At 40.3% G+C, this 22,836-nt stretch overlaps 1 protein-coding gene across 1 annotated transcript in view; it reads right to left on the minus strand.

Moving 5' to 3' along the window:
• The window catches only part of SEMA3D (semaphorin 3D), a 185,615-nt gene extending 169,246 nt beyond the window's left edge, over positions 1-16,369 (minus strand). Inside the window, exon 1 of the mRNA XM_084897339.1 lies at positions 15,941-16,369. The gene's annotated coding sequence lies outside the window, so the exon portion shown is untranslated. The remainder of the gene's footprint in view (positions 1-15,940) is intronic.
• Between the last annotated feature and the right edge of the window lie 6,467 nt (positions 16,370-22,836).

Below are 22,836 nucleotides of genomic sequence, written 5' to 3' on the forward strand. Positions count from 1 at the left end.
AATTCACTAGATGAGTTTTTATGATACCCCAGAAATAACCTCAGGAGGAGTTACAAGCATCTAAGCTCTACCTATGTAGAGATACAATCAAAATACCAATACACATAAGAAGGAAGAGTATATTTTTTAGATCAACTCACCAGTTTAAAAAAACACATATAAAACTTCGGCAATTATTATTCCAGGAAGGATGGAATTTCCCTCAGCAGGAAAATATCCACAATTGAAAGATGTAATGCAATAAATAAATACATGAGTAAGATAAAAATAAGAGAGCACATCTGCTTCCTGGTAGAATTATGATAAATACGTTGGGAAATGTTTCTTTTGGTTTCTGTTGTAGAAGTGATCACATCCAAAATGCATGAGTGACATTGTTATCTCTTTTTGTTCACACCCAGGTGATGAATGGAAAGTGGCAACATATTAAATGAGTCTATACCTTCTATAAACAAAGAACTATAAACAACAAACATAGTGCATTGTATACTTGTTAACAAGAATATTTTTATATGAATATTTATTTTGGATTGAAGTCCACAGTATAATTGAATGACCTGACAGCGTTTTGAACCAGAGTTGTTTAAAAAATGTGGGAAAAGGACCCATCACTGCCCATATAATTTATCCATTACTTAGCATTTTGCACAAATCCTAAAATTGCTTCGTTCCAAAAACTACGCAGAATAAAGTATACAAGGAATGATTCACAGCAAATATATCCTAACAACGTTTATCAATGGTTAAGTATGATCTCATTTTATTTTATTTATTTTGAGTAACTGAGTTACTACCAAAAGCCTCTCTTTACTAATGAATTACAGAATGCGCATGAGGGCAATTGCCTTCAATCTTTCTCTGGTTTAATTCTCTTGAATGATAAAGTCATCCTAAAATCAATAGATAACAACCTAAGTCAGTCGATAAATTAAAATAAGAGAAATCAAATCAAAGATTTCACAGCTGCCAGATTGGAAGAACCTTCCTGAATGTTCTAAACCAGTGAGAGTATCACAAAGGACTCTTCACAGACACACTGATTTTATTTAAGAATCGCCCGTTCATTTAATAGTCATTACAGATCACCTACCATGTAGTTATTAGTGCAGAGGTGATAGCATGGTGATCAGGATAGACATATTCCAGCCTTTGTAAAGCTTACATTGTAACGGACAACACAGACTAGAAAACAGGCAATTTCAAGGGATGAGTGAGAGAGGAGAGTTGATTCCTTTTGTGCTTTCATGTCATTTACTATTGTTATAAAAAGTATTTTACTCAAGACGATGGGATTTCCCTCTATTGCCCCAGTGTTACCATAGTAACTAACTAGCTAATATTAAAGTAGGAAGAAAGCAAAGGGAAGGCCAGGCATTACAGGCATGGCCATTTGGGTAGCCTCCCCAGGAAGCTACAGTCTCACAATCCCCGCAGGGAATCCCTGCCCATTCCCTGCAGAACACTGGGAGAAAATAAAAGATGGGCACATGCTCAGTGAAGTCCTGGTGACACAGGTGAGGTGCCTGTCTGTCAGTCTGACCTGGAAACAAAGACAATTGGCTAGCAGGGCAGAGCCACTGCAAGAGCAGAAAATCCTGAAGGCTTAATTGGAAGCTCCTAGTTAAAATCCTCAATCCTGGCTGGGTTGGCTCAGTGGTTGAGCATTGAGCTATGAACCAGGAGGTCATGGTTTAATTCCTGGTCAGGGCATATGCCTAGGTTGTGAGCTCGATTCCCCAGTGTGGGGTGTGCAGGAGGCCGATCAATGATTCTCATCATTGATGTTTCTCTCTCTCCCTCTCCCTTTCTCTCTGAAATAAATGAATAAAAATCTCCAAAAACAAAGGAATTCTCTCCCTTTTGTTCCTCTTGCTTCACTCCTGCTTTCTTGTACTTGCCATGCTCGTCCCATAGCCATGTTGGTTATCTGATACAAATAGTTAATTTGGTTTTTCAGAAATAGTCATCATTATGTCACTAGCAGTTGTCACCTTACCTGGGTCTGACTCAACAATTCCAGTAGGACACATTGGATTTATTTTCTAAATAACCTGTCAACATCAGTGTAAACCAAAATTAATTTTAAACTATAATAAAAAATAAAAAGCATCTTTGAACAAAAAGGAACCACAGCCTGGGAGACACAAACTCAGGTAAACTGTATTCCATGGACGCAAAGGGGAAGTCCTCTTGTATTGCAATACCAAAAGTTCCCACACAGATTATCAATTAGGTCGGTTTTATGTAAATGAAGTATCCAAACTATACAGTTCTCATTGGACAGGGGAGGCCTCAGTCCATGGGTAGAAAGAGGAAACTAGGATTTGTCTGTAGTGTTTGACCCAGACAGCATAAACAAATAGGGCACAGTGGAGGAAGCTGAGTTCAGTCTGAGGCCCTTCCTGGTGTTCAGAATATAGAAGGAGCCCCTGTCAGAAATGGCCGCTAGGCTCTTATTATTTATAAAATGTGAGCCCTTCCTTGACCATGGCAAGTTCATCCCAGCGGATAAATTCTTTCTCTGGGATCCCATCAAATGGATCTTTCTTGTAGTGGCCTACAGCAATAAGTAGTAGGATGTCTGTCCTTCCAGGAGTAAAGAGACTTCAATTATAATCTCAGCTTTGTGTTTATTCAGTTGTGTGCCTCCATACACACTACAAGTAGTGTCTTATAAACAGGGGCCATTCCTCTCCAAACAGCCAGCACCCATCTTAGAATATAGATGTTCTTTCATGTTTGAGGAAGGAAATAGCGAGGGAAGAAAGGAAGAACAGAGAGGGGTAAAGAGAAAGAGAATTCACATTACTTCATCCACAGTTGTCGCTGTAAAATAAAAAAAACAATAAGACCAGACATCCTCTCAGGTGTTTTTTTATTTTTCTAATTCTGAAATATGAATCTATGAGACAAAAAAGATAAAAATGATTTTACTATATTTTACTAATTTCTTAATTATAAGTATTTCCAAATAGACATCCTGAGACTAACAGTTTATCAGGCTTACACCCTGATTATTTCCAAGGCTGGAATAAAACAAAACAAATAAGCAAACAAAACCTTACTAGTTCTATTAAAGTTTTAACAAAATACACCATGTTGAAAAAATTCCAAAATTCTGTATTGGAGAAGGCACAAATTCAACATAGAGGGTGTCCCAAAAATGTATACACACTTTAAATAATTATTAATTCCATTGGATTAAATCTGAAAAGAAAGAAACATTAATTGAGCTATTGGGGGGGGGGGTATGTATACATTTTTTGGGACACCTGTATGTAGATTGTAAAATTGAACTTTAGGAATATTATTTTCTGAACACTAACAGGTTGTCTGCTATTTTCACAGTGTATTTTTTGTTTGTTTATTCTTAACATTCTTTTAAATGAAGATAAGCTAAAGTCAAAATGAACCATAAGAAAATATTTAATATTCCTAGAATGCATATTGTAAAGTGATAGGCTTTTTTATTTAGAAAATATTTCAAGTGCCGAAACCGGTTTGGCTCAGTGGTAGAGTGTCGGTCTGCGGACTGAAAGGTCCTAGGTTCGATTCCTGTCAAGGGCATGTACATTGGTTGCGGGCACATCCCTGGTAGGGGCTGTGCAAGAAGCAGCTGGTCGATGTTTCTCTCTCATCGACGTTTCTAGCTCTCTATCTCTCTCCCTTCCTCCTTTCTGTAAAATATCAATAAAATATATTTTAAAAAAAGAAAAAAGAAAAAAAGAAAATATTTCAAGTAAATCTTATTGAATACATTTCACCTTCTATAAAATAGAAATAGGGTTTTATATAAATTTTATTAATATAAGATAGGTATAAAGTATATAATTAAGATATATACATAACAAATCATGAGTAATATAAGGTATATTGATGAATTGTCACATGTAAAAATAACAATTATGGGAATAGGCTAATCTGAAACAATACCAAGAAAGGCATTAATAAAGTATTTTCCCATTAAATAACTAGAACATTATTCAGTTTCACTTCCACTTGCTCAGAAGCTAAAGTGACCTTTAAGTTCAATTTCTGAAAAATATCATTGATTAACATGCTTGCTGCTTCTATTAGCTAAAGTCTAGAGAGCTGCCAAGTGGGTGAGGAGGCGTGGGACAAAGAAGCTCTTTGAATATTCGATTGCTCACACCTAGAAGCAGAAGTTACTCATTTATCTCTGTGCTCTTTTTAAATGCCCACTTCCTTTCAGCCAACCTGATTCCACACGTTCTGTAGTGAAAGTTTCTGCAAGGTGCCCTGAAGTCCCAAATTTAGGGAGTCAGGAATCTTGGTCCTCTTAGCAGCTCAAGAGCTCCCGTAGGAAAAGGTCAGCACTTGTAAATTGTCTAGAAAAAGTCAAGTACCTGGCCGTATCTCCATGTCCTCAAGTGGTGGACAGTGAATTAAGTCATTTGTTTTTCTAGATTTTCTTGTAAAGAGGATTACAACAGAGTCTTCTGAAACCAAACAATAGAGCATTAAATGAGAGATGTCAAGAACAATTCCTGGTTAGGAGAGTTATAGGGACAAGATAGTGTCCAAATAGTGGAAGTAAGCTATAGACAATACAATCATAGTGACAGCAGGCCCATAGTGAAGGGTTAAAAAATATCTATTCATTCAGGTTTAAATAAAAAATAAGTGTGTGTGGATGAGGCCGTTGAACAAATCTGTACTGCTTATTTGGGGATGGGCACCTCAGCAAGAACACATGCTGTGTTGCAAACCCAGTAGTAGATAGCTAAAGAACCTCGGGATGCCAAGAAATAAGGCTGGAAATTTAGATGTGGCTCCCGAGGATTGTATTACTTGATATTTAGCCTCTATAACTAGATGCTGCTTCTATGATAACTAGCAATGAAGGGTTCCTTTACCCTGGATTCTCCCTCACATCCCTATATATCATGGCCTGTGGCAGTGTTTCCCAAATTATATCTGTTGAAACACACTTGTGTGCAAAAGAAGGAAGTGGTAAAAGTCAATTCTAAGATGGCATTCCCTTCTCCAGGAATATACTTGAGGGAGGTCACCAAAGGACTGTTCTTTGCACGAGGTGAACAGAACTCAGCATATAAAAAACCAGAAGGCCGTAGAGCAGGGCATAGGTGGCATGAGAATCTGATCTAGGTGCAATATGCATAATCTATGTGAGGATAAAGAAATGATATATAGATGCTATAATGTGCCATACAGCGTTTGAGTTTCCTATACTAACCACGTATTCCTCACAATAATCCTGCGAGGCTAGGATTTGCATGAACCCCCAGTAATCTGATGGGAAACATGCAGAAATGTCAAGTAATTTGTCTGAATCACACAGCTAAGAGGTGACAGAGGCAGGAGCTGAACCTGGGCTGTCTGTCTGCTCACATGGTCTTAGCATGGCACCATGTTCCCTCCCGCATCTTAAAGCCCCAGTTTCAAGTTACATGAATTGAGTAAGACTGAGACTTCCAGTTACCAGGGTGACCTCCATACAGAGCAGTGGTTCCCAGCCTGTTTTTGGCCATGCCCCACCTAAGCGTCTCTAAAATCCTGATGCCCCCCCCCCCATATCATATAATCCTTATTATTCAAAAAGGGAACTCCTATCCATGTGGAGGAAGCCTAAAAAGCCATTAACTTGGTCTAAACAAGCTTCCAGAGAACATGGCTTCCATGAAAGGGAAAAAATAAAAGAACGAAAGGACAGTTGAAGCACTGAGAAAGAAAATATTTTTTAAAATAATATGAAGTGTTATGAAAAAATAGCAAATAAAGGATCAAAACATAACAGAGTTTTGAAATGCATAAATAAGTCACAATGTATATTTATATACTGTATATGAGGCCTCTAGAACCATAAGAAATGTAAAAAAATTCACTGTTAATAACTCATTCTCGATTTGCCCCCCCCTTAAAAATCAAACTGCCCCCATGTTGGGGAGGGGGGGTGCCCCGCATTGGGACCCACTGGTAGAATGTTGAGCAATAAGGTCTAATTCACTGGTGTAATGTTGTGGTAAAATAAATGGGACCTGAGAGAGAAGTTGGGGTTGGAGGAAATACTCTGGGCATCATCTCTACAAACATACAAGCAGAGTTAGGAAAGAAGATGACATAATTAAAGGAAATGCTGGAGAGAGAAAAGACCAAGGTTATGAATAAGACCTTGTGTTTAGATTTCATATCACAAAGAGATTAACTTGAGCCATGATGATAATTAATTATTTTATAATTGTCTACTTCAGGATAGCAACCATGTTTTCTCATCTGTATTTCATCAGAGACTTTGAGTGTCTAGTATAGGGGTGTCGAACTCAATCGGAGAAGGGGCCAAAATCTAAAATCCAGCCTAAATCGTGGGCCGAATGGTTTACTGAACAGTCATAAACTGACAATGTCATAAACTGACAGCGGAGTGCAGTGATGACAGCGCGGTGCGGGCCACATTGCAAGGCCTGGCGGGCTGGATTTGGCCCGTGGGCCTTGTGTTTGACACATGTGGTCTAGTACATAGCAGCACTCTAAGTACCTCTTGAATAAAATAAAAGATAAAAAGGGAATTAGAGATAGAAGGGCATCAAGAGTAATATGAGTGTGTGTGAAATAACCTTTATGACGAGGAATATGTGTGAAATAAACCTGTGATGAATTACATATCCAAAGTAGTCACAAGAGGGAAAAACAGAGGCAATGGACTCCGAACGGATTAATTTCAATTAAAGCACTAGAACATGCATATTAATTATTATAAGAGTGTGTCATATGCTATATGAATATGGAGAAAGAAGTGGAAGTAACCATTTCAGAACCTTAAGTCTTGTGATGCTAGAAGAAAAAGAATAACAGTTCTTAGGGACTGTAAAAGATATTAAGGACAGGTGGATAGAATTTGAGTGAAAAGCACTTTTCAAAGCAAGATATAGTGAACATGTGTGGGGTTGGCATGCAGAGTGGGCATCGTTTGGGGGTCAGGAAAGGCAGTGGCAATGAAAGACAAAATTATTCCAAATGAAAGGAGAAATCGGCACAGCCAGTGCCCCAGGAGGAAAGAACACAGAGATTGTTGGTCCATGTGGTCGACCCTGGTTTGTCCTATTATCATTGATTTGAGCAATTGACCAGACTTACAAAAACACTTTAATTCTGCGTGTATAGGAAAAGGGGGAACCTCTAAATGTTTATTTCTGATGATTAGAGCTAACCAAGAGTGACAAAGAAATAAAAGGGGTGATTGTTGGCTGTCATGCAGGTGATGGCTGTATGACTGATACACACCAGCAGAAAGCAGATCGGAATGTAATTATTATTTTAAATACATCTCCAGTGGAAAGTGCACAGGATATGAAATGATTACTCACTGCACTCATAGCTTTTGCAAGGTGAACCAAAATATCATTTCCGGAATTTGAACAGGCCTATGCGATAGTGACACAACAAAAGAAGACTTCTAAACAGTCAACATCCAGAGACAGGGGCGGTGAGGGAGACTTCCGTAGGATCTCAGCCCGAGCTTTCTGAAGGGTTTATTGAGCCCACATGTGTAAGCACAGCATTCCTTCTCCGTGCTAGCTATTGCTGCCAAAAACTTGCCCTTTTTAAAACCTGAACAATGAGTGTTCTCTGCCAAACCTCATCTCAGTATAGTCTAAGACAACAATCCCCACGGCTCTATGAAATGTGAATCAAGCCAAACAGAGGGAAATGTTATGCTCTCATCTGTATATCCAGTCGAAATGCTTTTGAACAGCTGCTTCACAGGTGATAAAAGTCTTAACTTCAAAAGTTGATAAGATTATCTTGACTTGAATTAACTTCCCATTGTAAAATTACAAAGGCCTCATCTGCCACCATTTCATCATGCAAATACTTTGCAGACAGAATAGTCTGGCTATTTAACCTCTACCAACCTGCTCAGGAGCAATTTTTAACACACTAACTGGGTTGCTATATGAAAATATAAGACAGGAGCTAATGTGGCCAAAAGAATGAATTCTCAATGAGAAGGTATGTCAAGGATTAAGTTAATAAGTATACAATTGCTCTACTATTTAAAGAATTTGCCCTCTAATGTGGGAAGTTAAATCTCAAAATTGGTAAGAATTGAGATGATGATTTTCATTAACAAAGACTTTTTTTTTAAATAGCCCTCTAGTTGTAATTATGATTTCACTAGACATCACTTACCTAAAAACATATTGATAGGAAATAAACAAGAGAACTGGTACTTAAAAGTTTATTAGGAGGAAGTAAAAAAAAAATGCAAAAGTGTAAATGATATCTATCTTTGTTATAAAATCTAAGTATACACTTTAAAAGTTTTTAGTCAGAATATTCTATTTTTTCATTCCTCTTTTTAATTAGGTTAAGTTACTATAGTCACTATCTCTTTTATTAAAAAAAAAAAAAGTTGTTAACTTATTTTGTGTGACAAAAAGAAAATCCTGAACCTAAGATTCCAGTGAGAGTCCAGAGCATATTAATCTTGTTGATCAGAGTCTTTTTCAGACATTTTCATTTTTTCAGGAAATTAGTGGGATATCACCAAAAAAAAAGTATTTTAGTCACACATTCTGGGATCAGGTTTCATAACTTTTCCCAAACAAGTTGTTGAAATGTTTTATGTCATGACTCATACAAACTAAAAACAAAACAAACAACATTTTTTTTAAAGCATGCCTAAATTTCTCAACAGTTGCCACAGTAAAACACAAATTCAGCAGAAACTGTAATTAACTGTAGAGTATAGGATCTGGTAATTGTTAAATAATTATAAATCTGAGGTAACAAAAAGTAAGACAGCATGTATGAAAGCTTACATAAAAACAGTGAAACTACAAGACTTTTGGCCTAATTGTAAGAGCTTACTACAAGAGAGTAAACCACAAATTTTTAAAACAATGTTGCAACACTTTGAAACAAGAAAGAGAAGGAATAGCATGCGATTTTTATGCATATGTATATACACACACCCAGAGAGAAAGTGTCTGTGGAGAGTGAGTGAAAGAAGTGAGAAAACATATATAACAGGTAGAAAGGGAAATGGCAGCCCTTACTTCCTACCCACTTTTCATTGGCTGGGACATACATTAATCTCAGCTTCTAGAAATTTTGGGGGAGATAGAGGACAAATAGGTACACTTTTAATTTTCAATATAGCACTTATATGTTTATTATGCATGTAATATTTCATAGGAAATGATCTTTAACATACTTAACATAGTAGATTCCTTGAGGTTCAAAGAGAATAAAGAGTTATGGAGCTGTTTTGGCAAGAATTTTGGAAACATAATCATCATCTATACCTGAAGACATCTGGCACTGATGATAGATCTTGGCAATATCAATAAAATAGCAAAGAAAGAAGTAGGGAAAATAGTTCGCCTTCTCTTTTAATATTGAGTATTGATTTATAGGACATGACTTATACATAGCTTTCTTTGCACAAGAACCTATAATGGTGATCTGGAAATTTTTAGTAATCCAAATAATACATTTTAAAATGTGTTAGTGAGAGAGGTAGGGTGAGGGAGAGAGGAACATCAATGAGAAATATCAATTGGCTGCCTCCTCATGCTCCCAACCAGGAATCCAGCCCCAAAACCAGAGCATGTACCCCAACTGGAAATTGAACCAGAGACTTCTCATTCACAGGACGATGCTCAACCAACTGAGCCACACTGCCCAGGGCCAAATAATACATTTTATTTAGAAAAATAAGTAATTGTGAGAATAGTTCATTAAAAATATAAGTTTATAATTATTATATTTTGCATTAACAGTACAAAAATGGCAGACTAGTTCTACCTTGAACTAGGAGAATAAAGTAAGCATTTAATTGGATGACATTAACCTTGTTGACCAGAGAAATATTCACCTTTTATAAAATGTTTCACCATCGTTAATCAATATGTTTTGCAATCTCACTTTTAAAATCTCACTTTATTTGTTCAGAAAAGGTGTTAGAATTATAAAAACATTGAGAAAATATTAGAGTTCCCCTATAACCCACACCTAGTTTCCCCTATTATTTTTATACTAGAGGCCCAGTGCACAAAATTCTGCATGGGGAGGGTTCCTAGTAGTTGCTGGCTGTGGGCTGTGGGCCAGAGCCTCCCTTCCTCTGGCAGCCGGCCACCACTACCGGCAAGAGCAGGGCCAGGCGGCCAGAGCAGGGCCAGGCGGGAGGTGTGGCCATTGGCAGTTGGCTGGCCAGACCCACCCCTTGGTCGAATTCCTGGTCAAACTCCCGGATGAAGGGACAATTTGCATACTAGGCTTTTATTAAATAGTATCTTATATTACTATGGACATTTGTTATCGTTCATGAGCCAATGTTAATATATTATTAACTGTAGTGCATAGTTTGTTCTGATTCCTTAGTGTTTAATGGTTTTTCCTTCCATGGAGTCCATCCAGGATACCATGTTACTTTTAGTTGTGTTTCTTCGACTTCCTCTTACCTTTGGTAGTACCTCAGACTTGCCTTGGTTTTGATGATTTGGACAGATTTGCGGAATAATGGTTAAGTATATTGTAGACTGCCCCTCTATTGACATCTGTCTGATGCTTTTCTCTAGTTATTCTGGTTATGGGTTTTTATGAGAAAGATTGCAGAGGTAAAGTGCTGTTTTCATCCCATCATATCAAGGGCACATACTATCAGCATGCTTTATAGCTGTTGATGTTGGCCTTGGCCATCTGGCTGAGATAGTACTTCCCAGGCTTAATTCTATTTAATTAGAAAAATATAGCAAATATTCCATTCCCCCCTACCCCCTGAGATTTGCTAGTAAAACTCACTAAGAGGACACACTATTAAGCAACAGTTTTAACATGTTGAAGTTATGTTAACTGCCCTATTGAAAAGCCAAGGGTCATAAAGTAAGTCCTAATGTCTGAAGCAGAAGACACCACATCTTTAAGGGGATGATAGATTCAGATTCAGAGGGACAAAGATCATTCTACAAACTGTGATCACTTAATTCTCAGTTTATTTTATATATTTCTATGAAAAGGTAATATTTAAAGTTTACTGAACTTTGCAAAAGAATGAACAAAGTGTCTAAATTTACATGTGGAAGATTAGCAAGCTGGTTAATGATATCTTGATTCATGACTTTAGAAATTATTAAATATTATTAACATAAAGATAAAGGGTCAAATATTGAGGCAGACAGACTGAAAGTCATCAAATTATTTCAAATCTAAGTATGAACAGTACATTTCATGATATATTCCACCTTTTTATAGCACTTAACTATCAGTGTCTTAATCATTTATATTTGTATGTGTCTAATAATTTAAGTATAACTCATTATTAAGGTTTGTAATAATTTGAAAGGTGTTACATTCCTTACCAGCGTGTTTCAGTTTATAAAGAATTTTGCTTTAGATATATCCTTCCTTCTAATTATTATCTGGGTAGGTGTAATTTAGTTAAGGTTAACTAACATGAACATTGATGATACAGATTCTCATTTGTCAATTACATACTTGAAAAATACAAGAAATTAAAAAGAAAATAACATTTTACAGAATGTTAAAAATACTAAGCATCCACACTATTGATACTTTTATTTGTGAAAGGGCAAAACTCAGATACTAGAGAAAATTATCCTTCCTAAAATCTCAGAGAGAATAAAATATAACACCAAAGATCTTTATTCTGATTTTCTATAGGCCATAGATTCAAAATCATTCTATTAACTGTTTATATTATTAGACATCAACATATTTTATGTATCCAGAATATATTTAATATATTCTGTAATAACCTGAATATATAAAAAATTAGAGAAGACAAATTTCTTCCTTTAAGGTTCTTATAATCTAGTAATAAGGGATCATAAGCAACCATAAGAGAAAAAAAAAAGATTAAAAAATTAGAATATTAGCTTGACAGGCATAATGAAGATATAAAAGTAAAAAAGGAATTTGGAACAAGGTTTCCTGGAGTAAGGTAGTATTTTTTTAACCTAGTCTATAATGTGAAGAAGAATGTGATTAACAAAATTTGCCCATGATCAATCATTATTATTACTGTTGCTACTGTTTATTTTACAAATGTGAATATTTATATTCTCTTTCAAGGAATATGTTATTGGGTGTTGAAATATTTGTTATTTTACTTGAGTTATCTATATAACTCCATGTACTTATGGAAAGAATAGTAATTTTTCAAAATAGAACTATGGTCACTCTTACTTGCGAAGTAAGTGATTCATTAATTGGCAAGAATGCTTCCCAAGGAACATGTATCATCAAAACATTATGATTCCCACACAGAACAATAAAATCCAGTCACATTTTCCCCACAAAATAATGAAGCTATAACAACCTGAAGATATACTAATATTCATTCAACCAGCACCAACCGGAATGTTTTCCCTTGGCAGGGGTCTTCAAACTATGGCCCGGGGGCCACATGCGGCCCGCAGAGGAGTCTGATCCGGCCCGCCAGGTTTTTTGGGCAGTGAGCGCAGCCGAGGTGTTACAGTAGGAATTAGTAGTTCATATAGTCCGGCCCTCCAGCTCTCTGAGGGACCGTGATCTGGCCCCCACTTTAAAAAGTTTGAGGACCCCTGAACTATGGGGTTAATATTCCAACTGCTTCATAAAACTGTAGGTGACAACCCAGTAACTTTGTACAAGCAGTACACACACACACCAGGCGGCAGAACCTGCCAGTTCCAGAGCCATCTTCTGGGACTCTTCCAGGTCTGTGATAACCTTTTGCTAGTTCCCAAATGTCCATGCAATGGGATAAGAATATATTATGAAGAATAAAAAAGGTGCCAGGAATCTTCCTATCTTCATTTAACTCCAACCCAAAACAATGTGTTTTTTTTAGTATTCGGGATAATACAGCTCAATGACTCAAGTTTAAACATGTAGTTGATTTGTTAGCCTGTCATTGTAAACACTGCATGTACTTCCTCTGCCTTTGTAATTGCTTATATTCTAGACTTTCCCTGCTACCAAAAATAATTCCCACTTCCACCCTTGCCCACACATGAAAGAAATAGATTAAAATTTCAATTTTTCTTTGTACATGTTTCCCATGCACAAACATAATGCAAATCCATCAACATTAATAACTATAAAGGCAATTCTATAAGAAGGCAAAAGGGACGCCACATTAATTATTTCTCTACCTTTTTCTTTTAGTTTCCGTTGTGTTGATTATAGTTCTCAGATAATTCCAAAACATTTTGCATTGCTAGGCATTTTCCCTTAACCTCTCTCTCTCTCTCCCAGAAAGTCAGCAGGAAGGTAACAGAAGTCAAATCATCACTCCTCCCAATGAATTGGCAACAGATTCTTAACAAAGTTGAACCAGCGGTGCTGAAATATGAAGCAAGGTTTTAGATATTCAGGTCATGAAGGAAATAAGAGGACTAAGGAAAGTTTCACTAATCTCAGAAATTTTCTCAACAGGGGCATGGGTTACTATTTGACAATATATATTAAATAAAATAAATTAAATTAAATAAATACATATATATTTAATTTATCCTTTGCTAATATTATTAAAGCCACTAATAATTCATATAAGCTACAATAAGATCTAGGTAAATATAGATTATTAATATCAGATACATATGGTTCTCGGCCTATAGACTTGATGTGGCCTCTATACATTACTTGAATGTTCTTTCCTTATAGATTATAATACAGAGATGCAGAGGCAAACTGACCTTAGAAAGGCTCTTCCTTTAAGTGGGGTTATGGAAAGATGCCTGAAGGTGGCCCACATCCAGGTAAAACAATTCAAGACTCAGCTCAGCCCCTCAGCTTATATTTGGACACATCAATTAACACCTTTATATCCCATTATTCTAATTTCTAAAATGAGAATAGCTGCTTTGTCTAGTCCCTAACCTTCAACACCATTTTTGGGAATTAAGATTCTTTAAGATTCAAAAAGCCAAAATGGCATACCACCCAATTTTAACCCTGTCTCTCTACTTTTTCATCGTTTAAAAAAATGACGTTTTCTGTAATACTGGTGGTAACAATAATCGTGATAAGTACAAAGCACCTGGGATGCCATGTGTGTGATAAATGTCCCTTTGCTTCTCCACTAACTTTCCATTTCATAAACGGGCAAATTCCATTTGCAATGTTGCCAGTTCAGGTCAGACCCGTTTTTATTGTCTCTCCGTTACCTCTTGACCCTATTCTTATCTCTTCCCGCATCACCTTCCGGTATTTCCTGGCCTTTCTCTTCCAAGGACCAAGGTCTTTTCTCATCTCCCTGACCTGGACCATCACTTTGCAGTCTGTCAGCGATGGCTCCTCTGGCCAGCGTTAGCTGCTGGGATGAGCCTCGAGGATTCCAAGGCTGGACACAGTTAAAACAGCTCCCTCCTGGGGCTGCAGCCTTCCAAACCCTGCCCTTCCTACTCACCCTCCCTGCTGTCTGGCCTAGGAGCCACGAGAGAGGCGAGGCATCACTGGAGTGCTGACATGTGGCTCTCTCCCTTCCCCACCCTTCACATTTTTCTTTCCACGTGTGGAACCCGGAAGGCTATGACCGCTCTGGTCCTGGCGGTTGCCAAGGTTACACAATAGCAGCACCAGACCCAGGAGGGTCCCATCTCCTCTCTCCTCTGCCTCCCCGCCACACACACACACACACACACACACACACTCAAGAGGAGAACCCTTTCCTGCTAAACTGGATACTTCCAACCCCTCCACTCCTGCTCCCTTCTTGTGCTTGTGCAAAGAGCAGTGAGTAGCTATGAAAAATGGGGGGGGGGGGAGGGCGCTGGAGAAAGAGGGGTCCTCCTAGGGACACCTGCTTTTCTTTATGGGCCTAAGTGGCGAAAAGTGCACCCATTCAACTCCGATCTCTGTAATAGGATACTGGGGGTCTCCGTGGTGCAGCTCCTGTCCAGTGCCCTGGACCCCAGCCCACAGGCAAGAGCTGTCTGTCTCCTCCTCCTCCCATCAGGTCCCCTCTGCGGCTGGGAGCCAGGCTGGGCATTCAGCGCCCCAGGCTGAACAGGAGTCAGAATGAAGGCGAATGGGCCAGTGCTGGAGAGGGCAGCCCGCTAGCGCGTCACCTCGGGGCGGGGTGCAGGGAGGAAACCCCCGGAGGAGCGGGGATCCTTCCCGGGTTACGTTCCCAGCCGGAGTCCGCTCCGGACCTTCAGGACCGAGCCCAGCAGAGGCTCACCCAGGGCTGTCGCGCTCCAGCAAAAGTGCGAGCCCCCGGCAACCCCACAGCCCAGACAGCCGGCTCCGTGGCTGGGCTCAGACTCCTCCAGTGTCCCCCCGCGGGGTCCCGGAGGCTGCAGGCTTCCTTCCGACGGAGCACCGCGACTGCCGCAGGGGAAAAGGCATCTCCACCCCCCCACCCCCCCAAAAAAGCACCTCAACAAACACAATCCCCAGGGTCTCTCCTCCCCTCCCCAGCCCAATGGGAACGGGGGAGTGAGGCTCCGATGCCCGCGGTCGGTCCTCCCCAGTCGGTCCCCGCCGAGGCGTCTCCGAAGGAACCTGCAGCCGGTGGGCGCCACGGGGCACGTCCCCACGCGCTCCCGGGCCGGGACGGGGCCGGGGAGCCAGGGAGGAGGCGAGGAGAAGTTTCTGGCCCATCTGGAGGAGAAAACTTTGCCGGGTGCCGGCCACCGCCGATGGAAGCTGTGGCCGCGGAGGCTGTGACCGACCGGGGCGGCGGGAGACGGGACGCGCCCGCTGCCACGCTGTCCCGGCGCCGCGCACCGACTCGCTGTCCGTCTGTCCGTCCGTCCTCCGCGCGCCCGCTCCCCGTCCGCTCCGAGCGCTTTTTCTGCCCCAGAACGGGCAGTCCCTCCTCTCCTGGCCACTCCGCATCCTCCCCTCGGACCCACAGCCGCCCCCCAAATAAAGTCACCCCGTTTGCACTCCGCTCCCCGGCGAGCCCCCCCATTGGAGTAGCAGGTGACCCCGACCCCGGCCTTACCTGCCGCGGACGCCCCGGGCCCTCTCTCCCCGGCGGATGTCCCTCCGGGCACCGGGGGGCGGGATGCGGGCTGAGGGCTGCGGGCGGGAGGTGCCCCGGCCGGCGGATCCCCGGAGCGGCCGCCCTGGCGGAGCGGAGCCCGGCGGCCCTGGCGGAGGGAGCGGGGCTGCGGCCGCAGAGGACCGGCCGGGAGGCAGGGGGCGCTGCCGGCCCCCGAGCCACGCGCCGCACCGGCCCGGAGCCAGGCACCAGGCACCAGGCACCAGGCACCAGGCACCAGGCACCAGCTGGGGCTTCGGGGAGGCGGCTGGGGCGGCGAGGAAAGGCACGCTCCGAGCCGGAGGACGGCTTTTAAGTTTGTGGTGTGACCGCAGCAGCTGTCCTGGGAGAGACTCAGTCTTTCTAAAAAGGGGATGCTCAATGGCTGGGGATTACCTCTCCCCTTCCGATCTCCTCCCCCAGCCCTCGCCCCCCCCCCTCCTCCCTCCCTCCGCGCACGCAGGTCCTCCCCGGCAGCAGAAGGCCATCCCAGCCCAGCCCGCAGGCTGTCAGCGGCGCGTAGTCATTGGAGCTCCAGCCTCACTGAGAGGTGTTTTTCAGGACCGGCCACTCTGCGAAGCAACCTCTGACTTCGGCCCGACTTATTCGAACCCTAAAGTCTCCAAGGACCTTCGGAGGAAGAAATAGGACAGTGGTTGCCCTTTAAATGCTAAGGCCCTCCAAGAGGACCTGGGTCCCAGTTTGTAACACCTGGTCCGCTGTCACTGGCCTTGAAAGAGCAGGCAGGGGGATGAGCCACAGAGATCCACCCCCCATGAAGGGCCTGGCATCCAGGAAAAGACCAAGATGGAACAACACCAGATGCAGGTCTTATTCCCCTTCCCCTCACACCAGGCCCACAGAGATGCGCCCCCTGCGCCTGTGTTGGGAGGCATCCTTTGTAGATCTGTACACACCTTCGTCATGAAATAGGAAAGTGGGGAGTAGAGGGGGACAAAGGGTGGGCCCACGGTTTCAGGAGTCTGAAACTTACACGGTTTGGAAGTGGGAGTCTTTTTTAACAAAAAGGGTGCAGAAATAGTTTAAATCCTACAAATTGTGCCATAACCTATGACCATGTTTGCCCTTGGGCTGCCCTCGGGCATATGGGAAGGGCCTGTGTAAGTGATGAGTCCTCAAGCCTGGGCCTTGCTAACTGCATTGTGAATCCTTCTTTGATTAGAGCCAGGTCTATTGTCACATACCTGGCACTTATTAGCCCCCAACATAAAGCGGACTTGGGGTAGAGCTGAGGCGAGGGTGGTGGGGAGAGAGGGGGAGTCAGGGAGAGAGACTATAACAACTATGGGATCCTGTCTTTGTCAGTTTGATTTAAGAGCACAGCTTGTATGGGCCCCCAGCTCCCTGGGCAGTGACAAGGGGTGTTCTGGTTTGGGGGTAGTGGGCAGACAATGGCAACAATGGAAGAACTGAAAAGGGGGAGGAGACTCTTCATTCAAGGTCCCCTCAGTGACTGAGAGCTTTGGGCCACAGAAACACAAGGAGTCACTTGCAGTTACAGATGGCTGGTGGCTGAGCCAGGCTTAGAAGGCACTCAAGTTGCCTAACTCTGACCAAGGTTCTTTCCTGTGTCCCATGCTGCCCCATGTCTATAACCTTGGTTTTGACTGTCAACCAGCCAACCCCATAATATCCCTCTTTGCATACAGGAGAAGTGAAGTTTCTATAGACTATTTCAATCTATAGCAACATTTGTTCTGAATGCTTTACATTCAAAGTTATGCCACTCATTTTGGTGTGTTTGTTGCCTTTTCTCTATATATATTTTTATAAACACCTTTGCCCCTGGATTGAAATTTCAAGTTCATGGTGAGGACAAAATATCTCATCTGTCTCCCATAGCATTGCTTAGGGTTTTGTACATGGTGTGTTCATATGTTTTTATTTTTTAAAAAGCTCTATTTTTAAATTTTCTAATATATGTGTCAACTTATTGGCCAGAAAATCGTATTTAACTAGAAGCGTGGTTAACTCTGGATTTCCCCTCTTCCCCTCCTGTCTAAATTCTAGCTTAATATACTCAAACCAAATGGTATCTCCCTTTTGCTACTATTTTAATCTTTTTTTCACAAGGCCTCTACAGAATTAATCACCCCCTCCTGTTTTCCCAAAGCACTCTGGACTTCATTACCATTATAAGCCCTTTTCACACTATATCATAGAGTCATGCATGTGTCTGCATCTTACACAAGAGTGTGGGATATGGTGTGTCTTTGTTTTCCCTGCCCCTAAAACATTGCTATGGATTTGTATTGAATGGGTTTAGCTTGAAGAACTCTGACTTCACATTTAGGCCGTCTTTCCTTAGGCATCCTGGACTCACCATGAGAAGAAAACATCTGGAAACTGCATTCCGTGTTGCCCATCCTTTTAATTACTCTGGCACGCAGCAGGCAGAACGCACGGCACAGACCAGAGTTGTGATGAATGGCCTCAGCTGTGGCCATGGCTTTGCAGTCCTCAGGGTACTTCTTGAATACAGGGAGTGTCTTGAATACAATTGGTGTTAAGAAGTACTTGAGGATTAAATGAGTTAATGAAGACAGTGGATATGATGGTGAAAATCAGACACTGAATTTATTTCTGCTTTTGTATCAACTATCCTGGATCCCACCAGCATGGTTTTACCACCCCTTCTAAGCATTTAAGATTGTCACCAAAAGCAATTGGTAATCTCTTCTGTAGAGGTAATATCCTATCGGAGTCCTTGCAATAACATCCCGTGAGAAAAGTCTGTTTTAAAAGGAAGCTTTGTTAAAATGTAAGGTATGTCATACGGTTTAGTTTCTCTCCAAGGTTGACTATTCAAGATTCAACAAGTGACCCTTAATTTTATTGAAAGAGGTACATATATCATCAGGACTACTTAATGCTGCTATGCTGTTTTAGTCTGAGGGGGCGGGGGGGGGGGAAGCAAGAAAAAAAAAAAAGAAGGAAAAATAAATCAAAGTGCTTTCTAGTGCTTGGGATTATGGTTGAAGAAGTAAAATTGTCTTGAGGGTCCAGTCTTCCTCTATGACGTACCACCTCTCACCCATCTCCGTTAGGACTCACAGATAGAATATGAGCAAGTTATTCTTACTGTATGCCAATAGATATGTGGTTGATAAGGTGAAATACACAATTTCTCAAAGAATCCCATTTTGATACTGAAGTAAGCCAAATAATAGAGTTTGAATTGTAGAATTTCAAGAATCAGTTGAACCCTACCTGGTTTGGCTCAGTGGACAAAGTGTCAGCCAGAGGATTGAAGGGTTTGACTCTGTTCAAGGGCATGTAACTCAGGTTGCAGGCTCCATCCCTAGCCCTAGTTGGGGTACATGTGGGAAGCAACCAATTAATGTGTCTCTCTCACATCGATGTTTCTCTCTCTCGGTCTCTCCCCTTCAATTCCACTCTCTCTAAAAACCAATGGAAAAATATCTTCAGGTGAAGGTTAACAAAACAAACAAGCAAACAAACAAAAATCATCAATCTATGTTGGGAGTTAGAGGGGAAGGCAGCAGGGATAGGTAAGAGTAGAATGGGTATATTCTAGGCTTCTTTGATTCCACATATAGCTACCTTTGCCCTGCAAACAGAAGAAAGATAATTACTGGGTCCAGAATTTCACTCTAGCAAAATCTCAGAGGACTTGGCTGTACTTTCTACAGAAGGAACTAGCCCGTAGTTCCTTTTCAACAGAGTCTGCAGTCCAAATTCTCTCTGTACAGACTTCTATTCACAAAACAAATGGAAGTTGGGTGTATTTAAGGGGGTGGGGGGTGGGTCAGTAAAAGAGATTGCAAAGTTCTATGCACACACACAAGGAAATGGAGCTAAAACCCAAGCATTTAGTGTTCCCATCTGTAAAATTAGTCATACCTTGGTCATATATAAAACCTCCCTGCCTCACAATAAATACTCCTTATGAATGTGTTCCCACATATAAACATATCAAGTGACAGATAAATGTTATACTCATAGGAGAAAACTGAAATATATGTGACTTTATGTCTAATTGAAACAAGTGATGGCATGAGGTAAAAGCTACTTACCTAATCTTGTATCAGTCATTTTTCCCCTTAGAAACAAGGTACTTTTTCCATCTGTTTCATTTGACCATGGCGATCCCCTCATCACTGGATCATTAGGTAGTTACATATTAACATCATTAGATCATTTTTAGTGTTGAAAAAGCACGTCTGACTTATGTTTTTATTTCAATATTAATTACATGTCTATAGAACTCTCAGAAGTAAATGTATCTCTGTTTCTTATCATCAGATAAAGACATAAAATAGTTTATGGCTAGCTAAGTGAAATGTAAAACTGTCAGAACTTTACTTAATATCTCTGAGTTTTAAACTTTTATAACATCGTAAATAACCATAAACATTCAGAACCAGGGGAAGCCTCTGAACCTTCCAGCCCTCATGTTATACGTAAGGATGCCAAGGCCAAGAAGATCACCCAGCTCCCTCTGATTCCTGCCTCAGTGTACTCCAACACGCAGCGCCCAGCTATAGAACTTTATCGTGGGGAAAAGAAGAAAAAAAAAATCAGCTATTATTCTAAACCTTTCCAAGCCAGAATCTTAAGGTTATATTTACTTAGCTGGGTTGGGGTGTGGTGAATAATTAAATTCGGCAGGAATGCACTTCAAAATAAAAATAAAAACACAACCCAACCCCGCTGGCCCAAGTCCTGAGACCTCAGAAAAGAAAACCTCCTTGTCTTACGAACATTCACTTGAGGTTGGAAAGGCTTTCTGGTCCTGATATAGGAGTCCACATAGCTATTGCAGAACGGGGAGTTTAACATTAAATAAATGGCTCTTTTAAAAAAAAGTTCTTATATCAAGAAACAATCCCCAAGGAAGTACTTTAAGGAAAAACAAACAACTTTCTTATGCACCATATAAGGAAAAAAAAATACAATTTTTAAGTTTGCTTTTCTTAATACCACATACCAAAAGTATACTCCACCCCGAGAGCACACTTCAGACACAGTGTATTCTTCTAAGAAAGTAGGGGAGGGGGAGGGATTCCTGGGATAGTAATGGATGCAAACCTTATTTGTATAAGGGTGATGAAACCAAGAAAAATACTATGCCCTCTTGTGGCTTATTTGTTCTAGTTCACAACTAATCAACAGGACTCTATTATTTCCTGAAACTCAAACATACCTATATTCCAAGTGGAATTCTGCTATTCCTTTGTGTAGCTAACTGGAGCGAGCAGGTCCCGCAGACAGCAGGAAGGCATTCCAAGACCTCTCCTTTGTTCAAGGTCATAAGCAGCTGCTTAGCCACAGTGAAATCGGTATCTCTCCAAACAGGGGGAGATTATCCAAAATACCCCACAGATTCTTACAGATACATAAAAATACCTCCCAAAGAAATGCATCAGATAGAATTTCTTTCCTAACTAGTGAGGTTTGTTTTGGACAGACTTAAACCATCCGTTTCCACAAATAGGAGAAAATTCATGATTTCCTTTCCTACTGTATTTGTATCTCTACTATTTCTTTAACTGTGGGTGATGCTTATTTTTCCATTAATCTATATGTAAGAAAGCAGTTAAGGGAATATTGGTTTTCATACTGTGCATATTTTATTTCTCTTCTTTCCTCCTACTTTACTCAAAATGAGGATATAATAAACATATTAGATTCTATGATTTGCAGATATAATTAATTTTATGATACCACAAAAAAAAAAAGGAGTCCACATAGCTATTGCAGAATGGGGAGTTTAAAATTAAATAAATGGCTTTAATATGTTTTCCTGAAACAGCAAATTGGCGATGAGATGAGTTTAGTAGACAATGACTTCTGCTGATCATGAGAAAGATGTTCAGGTAACTGTGATTTCAATAACTTAGTATGTACTATAATGTCAATGTTATAAAAAGGCAAGTTTTGCTAAATCTGTTCAAACCCATTAAATTAATAATTATTATGAAAGAAATTATTATGCTTCCACATACAAAGCAGCTCAAAGTTAAGTGACCTAAGTCACATATTTTTCATTTGACTGCATCTGCTTGTGCATTAAGAAGGACAATGTGCATTTCCTAATCTGCATCTTTACTTTAGCAAGTTGCTGCTGAAATAGACCAAATTGTCTCCTACTTATCTGAAAATATAAATATAATTTTTCAAAGTGCCCAATTCAATACAGAGAACCATTGTTTTTTTTGAAAGTTACAAGCTAAAATGGAACCTGTTTGGAAATGATTCTTTTAAGTTGATCTAGGTCAATGATTATTCTCTCCATGAAGCACAGATATACTTTCATTAGAATTATCATTTGCAAAGAGCATTCATAAAATGGTTCAAGATTTTTAATTTTATGTACTATAAGTTTGAGAAATAATAATGAATCACTATACTATCAACAAATTACATTCTCTTTTTCCTTGATGTTTCAATAAAATTATCTTTTCCTATGTCAAGCAAAGTTTTACTTCCCAAATTTTATTCATGTGTTTGCCAAGAGAGTAACCACATTAAACGTCCATAATAATGCATATATTTAAAAAATTATCTCTAACTTTACTATATTTAAAACTTCTAATTCAAGAATGGATGGAGACAATTTTTAAAGATAAAAATATGACTGCTTAAAAAGGATGTAAATTAAATTAGCATTTCACTAATTAAGGATAAAGACAAGTCATCCATAATAATGAAAGTCAGTATTTGTAAGTAGGATATTTTTGATGGCATGCCCAATGGTAAAATGGTGATCTGCCAATATGAGCTATGAAAATATTAAAACATTAAACCTGGGTTGGGGGCAGGGTGGGCTAGAAGAGGTCAAAGGGGACAAAAGGTACATATGTAATACTTTC

Source organism: Pipistrellus hanaki (assembly GCF_964339955.1).
Source record: "Pipistrellus hanaki genome assembly, chromosome: 10".
Classification (NCBI taxonomy): domain Eukaryota; kingdom Metazoa; phylum Chordata; class Mammalia; order Chiroptera; family Vespertilionidae; genus Pipistrellus; species Pipistrellus hanaki.